Source organism: Hylobates moloch, unplaced genomic scaffold, assembly GCF_009828535.3.
Source record: "Hylobates moloch isolate HMO894 unplaced genomic scaffold, HMol_V3 SCAFFOLD_1, whole genome shotgun sequence".
Taxonomy (NCBI): domain Eukaryota; kingdom Metazoa; phylum Chordata; class Mammalia; order Primates; family Hylobatidae; genus Hylobates; species Hylobates moloch.
In genome coordinates this window covers 79,812,777-79,819,310 of record NW_026652276.1, presented here as the reverse complement: position 1 = coordinate 79,819,310, position 6,534 = coordinate 79,812,777, and the positions used below count along the sequence as shown (strand labels likewise).

The 6,534-nt window shown below is 33.9% G+C and overlaps 1 protein-coding gene across 2 annotated transcripts in view; it reads right to left on the bottom strand.

The window, feature by feature from the left end:
* Positions 1-6,534, bottom strand: part of KCNH7 (potassium voltage-gated channel subfamily H member 7) — a 477,588-nt gene that overhangs the window by 435,585 nt on the left and 35,469 nt on the right. The gene's annotated exons all lie outside the window — the stretch shown is intronic.

Sequence of the window (6,534 nt, the reverse complement as noted above, 5' to 3'; positions counted from 1 at the left end):
GCCTCAGGTAAGCTTAGTGCGCTTACGCACTTCACTAACGATAACTAGTTTAGAGGTTCTTTCCTCATGTATTTCAGGTGATACAATTGTTCTATGGTTATGCCCTACCCATCTTGTCTTTTTTTTTTTTGAGACGGAGTCTCGCTCTGTCACCCAGGCTGGAGTACAGTGGCGCAATCTCGGCTCACTGCAACCACCGCTCCTGCCTCAGCCTCTCCGAGTAGCTGGGACTACAGGCACCCGCCACCACGCCCGGCTAATTTTTTGTATTTTTAGTAGAGACGGGGTTTCACTGTGGTCTTGCCTCGGCCTCCCAAAGTGCTGGGATTACAAGCGTGAGCCACCACGCCCGGCCCCCACCTTGTCTTAAAAATTGCAAAATATGTGATATCATTACACATTTCTTATCAGGAAAATATTTCAAAGGGCAGGCACTGTCTGTGGTTCCTTAGTAATAGCAACTATGTGGAGCATCTTCTGTATTATGTTTAACATGGTGCATATATGAACAAGTAATCACAACTCCTATGCACCAGCAACTACAGAAATGTAGCTACAATAAAATAGGTGGCATTCATATTTGCTTGTTGGCCACACCTAGGACTTTTTAAGAACCTGTTTTTGGTTAACCTTTTTTTTTTTCAAATTCTAAACCCTTTTTTGTGTAATGTTGCAGCAGAAGCGAGGGTCTCAGAAAACATCTCCTGTTCTGATCTGGCACAGTTCCAATTATATGGATAACCTTCCATTTGTAAAGCTCTGAAATAAGTGTCACAAGGATATGTAGATTTAAGATGCAGGTCCATCTAGAAGAAGTACAATCTGGTTGAAGGATGGTGGGGCAATACAACAAGTACAAAACTCACTTTGATACAAGGCATAATATGGTAAATCCTCATCTATTGGGACTACAGAAGTTTGACAACTCCTGTCTCTCGTGTCTTATGGCCACCAATGACTGCAGTCTTTCATTGTGAATTTGGGTTTGGTCTCAGAAATCTTCTCAACATGATGCTCTGTCAAGCCAACTATGTTTGAGCAGTCAGTCATTTATTTAATATCTCTGGATTATTGCACTGGTGATTCTTGCTGAAAACACTCAAGTCACCTGAGAGAACTGATCTATTTATGAATAGCTTTTAGGATATCAACATTTCATATTTGAACAGAGAAATCTAACATTACTTGACAGAAAACAGGAGTGGTCATAGGAATGAAAAATTCACATATCTTTAGGAACCAAGTTATTATTATAAATGAGTGTCATGGACTGGATAGGAAAACAAGGACTGGTTGGACCAGAATTATAGCAGAATACAGAGACAAAGGCATTTAAATTTTAAAATTCTAAGAACAAAATATAACTATAGTAAATAAATCTTTGGACTATTTTTGGCTTATGGATCATGGTTTGCAAACCCTTGATCTGTGACATAGATGTTAAAGGTGGGGTAATGAGGTTGTGTGGGCAGATCTCCAAATGCCAGAGCATCATGGGCAGCACTAACCTGCATGGTGCCCTTAAGAGGGCTGTAAGCCAGAAGCAAGTTCTCCATTCTGCCCTAGTCAGGCCTGACTATACCAAGGCTTATAACTGGAGATACAAGCCAAGTCATATACCCGGCAATTCAGCAAAGTTCAGAGAAATATGGCATGAATTCATACAAATTAATCAAGTACATAACATTAAGAAACTGCAATTTTGAGTTGTTGCGTATGCTTATAGTGTCACATTTCTAAATTAAAAGGAAGATTATTTCTGTTTTTCTCTTTCCGCACTTGATAAAATTAAGAAAAATATGGACAATGACGAGAATAATAATAGAAGTTGTAACATGACTTCAAGCCATCCTTAAGTAAATATACATTTATCTGCTTTCAGTGAATGAAAAACAAAGGTAAAAAGCTATCTCCTTCTGTGTCCCATGTAAATATACACAGTTATAGATCACTTTTACCACTTTCCTGTTTTCCTTAGTAGAAGCATCCTTCTTAGAAGCAGAGTATTTTAAGAAGAAAATGAAAGTAGTTTGCAGTAAGGCTTTTTAAAATTTACATTTTAATCCTTGTGAATTTGCTGTCCCAGAGAATTTCTGAAAGAAGAATTACAGAGCTAATACTTTTGAAAAAAATTCATATAAGAAAATCTTTGCCACATCTCTGACCTACATTACAACTGGTATTAATACGGTAGGATTCTTAAGAGATACACATGAATTTTAGAAAATTATACACAGATATTTCAAAACCTTCAATACATTTTCTACATATTAGGTGACAGAATCTTGAACAAACTTCTAGGATTCATTTTCTAAGAACTTTGTTTTCCTAGTCCAAGAATATTAGTTACACATTCAGTCCAAATGCATTATTGGTGAAATTTTGGCTCAAATCAATATAGTCAGCAATATTTATTGAACACCTCATGTTTGTGTTTGATTCTGTCACCTTCTAAAAAGAAGCAGTATTCATAAATCCACCTTTCAAAATGTTTTTTAAAATGCTGCCTTAAAACTATATCTTAAAAAGATTCAGTTATAGTGAAATGCACCTTAGACTGTTTTGATAGAGACCTTTAACAATTTTTACACTAATTTTTTTCCTTATCAAGTGTATAGTGCAAACTAGGCACAACACTATGAATGAAAAGCAACCCCCACCTATAAAGAGTTCTCAATTCAATAAGGGAGACAGACAATAAAAAGCAGTTACAAATCCACTGCAAAAGACCAGACATCCAGTGTCATCTCACATACTGTACATTTTGGATTGGCTAACTAATGTGCAACACTTCTAGACAAACTCTAAATGGCCATTTATGATTAATTCTAGTATATTCTTGGTGAGCAGTGTTTGGGTAGGGTCAGTTTTGTGTCTATTACCAAAAACCTTCTGTGTGAAGCCCCACTTGAGAATTATCTTTTATTTTTTTAAGTAGTAGGCAAAGCTTTTGCTTCCCATGAGAAACAGATGTTTTCTCCTTTTTAACTGGCCCTTTCTACATTTTCCTTAATCTGTGAAAAAATTCATTGCCAAATTCAATGCTCAAATATAGCAATGATGGGGTCTGAATGGTCTCTATATTGTGTTTAATTTTTTCCCCCTACATTTTCTATTTAATTTAAATTTCTTCTTTAAATTTTTGGAAAAATATTTTACTATTGAACTGCATACATCTTTGCTAAAACAGTAATGTATTCATTGTGGAACCACATGAAGCGTAGGTAATAATCAACCAATATTTTTTAAAGATAAGGTAAATATTAATATATCAATCATTACAACTCAGACCTTTAATATTTAGAAGACTGTTTTACAATCATTATAAATATTTATAAGTAATCCTCATTTTCTCAAATTGTTCTGTTCAAAAAACAATATTCATAAAATTAGAATTTATCTAAAATCAGATTTAACAGTACATATATGATCAAGCTCCCCTCCACTTTTCAAATTCTAGAACATTTTTAGGCTAAAAGAATGCCAAGGGCAAAATTCCAATCAATTTGCAAATCATAGCAAAACACAGGTGCAACTGGAACAGACTGCTGTCATGCGAAAGGACATTTTCATTTTTGGTAAAACAATTTGCGTTCCTGGTTCGCATTTCAAAGCCTTAGAAAGTCCAGGGCATCATCAATTATACACTTGTCTTTTCTGTATTTCTGTATTGCTGTCTTACCAGTGCTTATGGAAGTGTAAGAAAGGGACTTTGCATTATAAAGTACTTTGTTTTACACACATACACACACACACACACACACACAGAGCTACTCAGAATTGGGTGCACCAATTCAAAGCTGTTGAATACAAGAAAATATAAATATATACATTTTATCTTTTATAAGATAAAAGATTTCTTATCAACCTTCTACCACAACAAACAAAGGATATTCCAGGGGCAGATCATAGGGCATCCACTGAGACTTCCAAAAAAGAAAGAAGGACTTATGGTGAAGGAACTTAAATCCGGATAGAAAAATAAGCAGGTGTAGCATTGTAGAAAATGAATGTAAGTGAGAATTGCTATTGCTGCCGCGATTTCAGCACCCTAAATATTTAAGTGTAAATATTTAAATTGAGATGGGAAATATTTATGTTAAAAAAGAAAGCTTTTGTTTTTCATATTTTAAATCGCCACTAATACGTGGGGATTTGCCAGGTCTTTTTACTGAAAGTCTTGTACAATGTCAGTATTTTTACATTTTTATTGAGTATACTATTATCACCTATGGTAATCCGTCTGTTTTTTTCATCCATCATCTCCAACATAAAAGCTTTGATTAAAACAGTAACGTCACGATTCCTCAAGCTCTAATTCCAAATGTTTCATGAAGTGTCCTTTGAAGTGTTTAGCCCACTCTCGTGGTAAAGAATATTGTTTCCTTATTACCCACTCACATGATGCATGATTACTAAGTTTTTAAAAAGGCATTATTCAGGCACGTGTATAAGAATATCACTTGTTAAAACTAATGAAAATAAAAACTTTTATGGCTTTTATTATTCCTTGTGCTTTGAATGCTAAAATACAATAATCATCAATGTTGACCATGAATGGCAAATGCCAATGTCCTAGGCCTTTGACACCCTTATGATGTTGCAGAACTCCTACCTTTAGAGCACTAAAAGTAATCCTGTGTTCTTGTAGTCTTATCCTATTTGTTTTATAGTTTTTTATTGGGTGTCAAGGGGTAGTATTTAGAAAAACAGACTTTAAGGTGATGGTAGTTATCAGAAATCTCTTGCTGGCTTTTCTCTCCTTGTAAGAAAGGATAAATGCTACATACAAATATTGACATTTATTTCACATTTTACATAAAATTCATGTTTTTTAAAGCCGTTTTTATATTTATGCAAGGGTAAACATAAGGGTTCTCTATTTTTAAAAGAAGAAAAAATTATTTGATGTATTCTGAACTAACGCAAAGAAGGTAGAACTACTTAGAAAACAAGTGCATATTTGATAAAGTAAAATAATGCTATTCTAAAACATAATTAATAATGGAACAAAGATATTAGTGGGTATTTAAATAGGAAAAAGACAAGCTTTTTCAAGCATAAATATTTCCCTTCTTAACCTAAATATTTACACTTAAATATTTAGGGTGCTGAAATTAACAGCAGGAATAGCAATTCTCAACAATTGTCTATTTTTAATTTACACAAGCAAAAGTTGGAATAAAAAATTAGTAAGATTCTGAAGTAATTTCTTTTTTCTCAAATTCCTTTTTACCATTTTTGGAAGTAATTTCTTGAAGCACCATTTTTTTTTTCCTTACTAAGAATGTCATATCTAAAATAATTCAGCACCACAAAATGTTACATAATCATTCTGATGTTCTCAAAAGGCAACAGAATCATTTTTCATTACAAATAGATGAAGGATAGTGGGATGCATTTAAGCTGATATCACATTCAGCAATTCTTCTGTGCCATTATGAAAAGTAAAAGCATTGCGGCGGATTAGACTTTCTTGTATCACAATAAAATAGAAGTTATTTGAGAATGCTAAGCAATAAACTCCATTAAGAACTCAATTAATAATAATGAAACCCTACACAAGGAAAATCCCCATCTAGAGTTCTGCCTGAATACTAATGATTTAATGCAAGAAGTTGTTGGAAGAGGGAGCCATGTTTGTGCTTCAATGAGTTCCTTACAGCCTCAGTACTTCATTATGGCCCTGGAGTTTGTTATTGACTAAATACCTGTTCACTTAATAAAATCTCAGTCTATTGGAACAAATCTTATTCATCAGTTAGCAAGAATATGATATATTCCAATATAGTGGTTCACAAACTTTAGTGTGCATCAGAATCACCTAGGAATCTTAAGCCACAGATTCCTGGACCTCGTCCCCAGAGTTTGAGATTCAGTAGCTCTTGTGTGAGGTTGGAAAATTTGCATTTGTAATAAGTTTAGTAGGTGATGCAGATGGTGTTGGTTCTGGAACTAGTTTGAGAACTTCCCTGTTATTTTAATAACTTTCCAGTTTCTTTTCAAAGAAAAGATTGATAACTTCCCAATATTATCAAAGTTTCCCAATACTCAAATGGGCTGGGAAAAACCTAAGCTATTAGTCAAAGTGGTTAGTAGTACTCTAGCTGATGAACAGTTTTAAATACTAGTTGTTCGGACTAAACTCCACATTAGCTTCTGAATTAGAATCTTTAAGAGCAGACGACTTTTGTTAAACTTCTGCCAAAAGCTACCTTCTCTCTCGGGTCATATTCTAAGTCTGACTTGACTTACATGAGGCCTGCAATTAATTCTCAGTGGGGTATTTTAACTCAGAATTGAGTAATTTTACTCCAGCAATCACTCTATACCAGTGTTATCCAATAAAAATGAAATGTGTGCTGCAAGTATAATTTTAATTTTCTGGTAGCTATAGCAAAAATGTAAAAAGAAACAAAATAAATTATAACAATATATTTAATTCAATAAACCCACAAGAATAACATTGCAACATGTAACAATATACAGTAATTATTAATGGGACATATTACATTTTTGTACTAAATCTTTAAA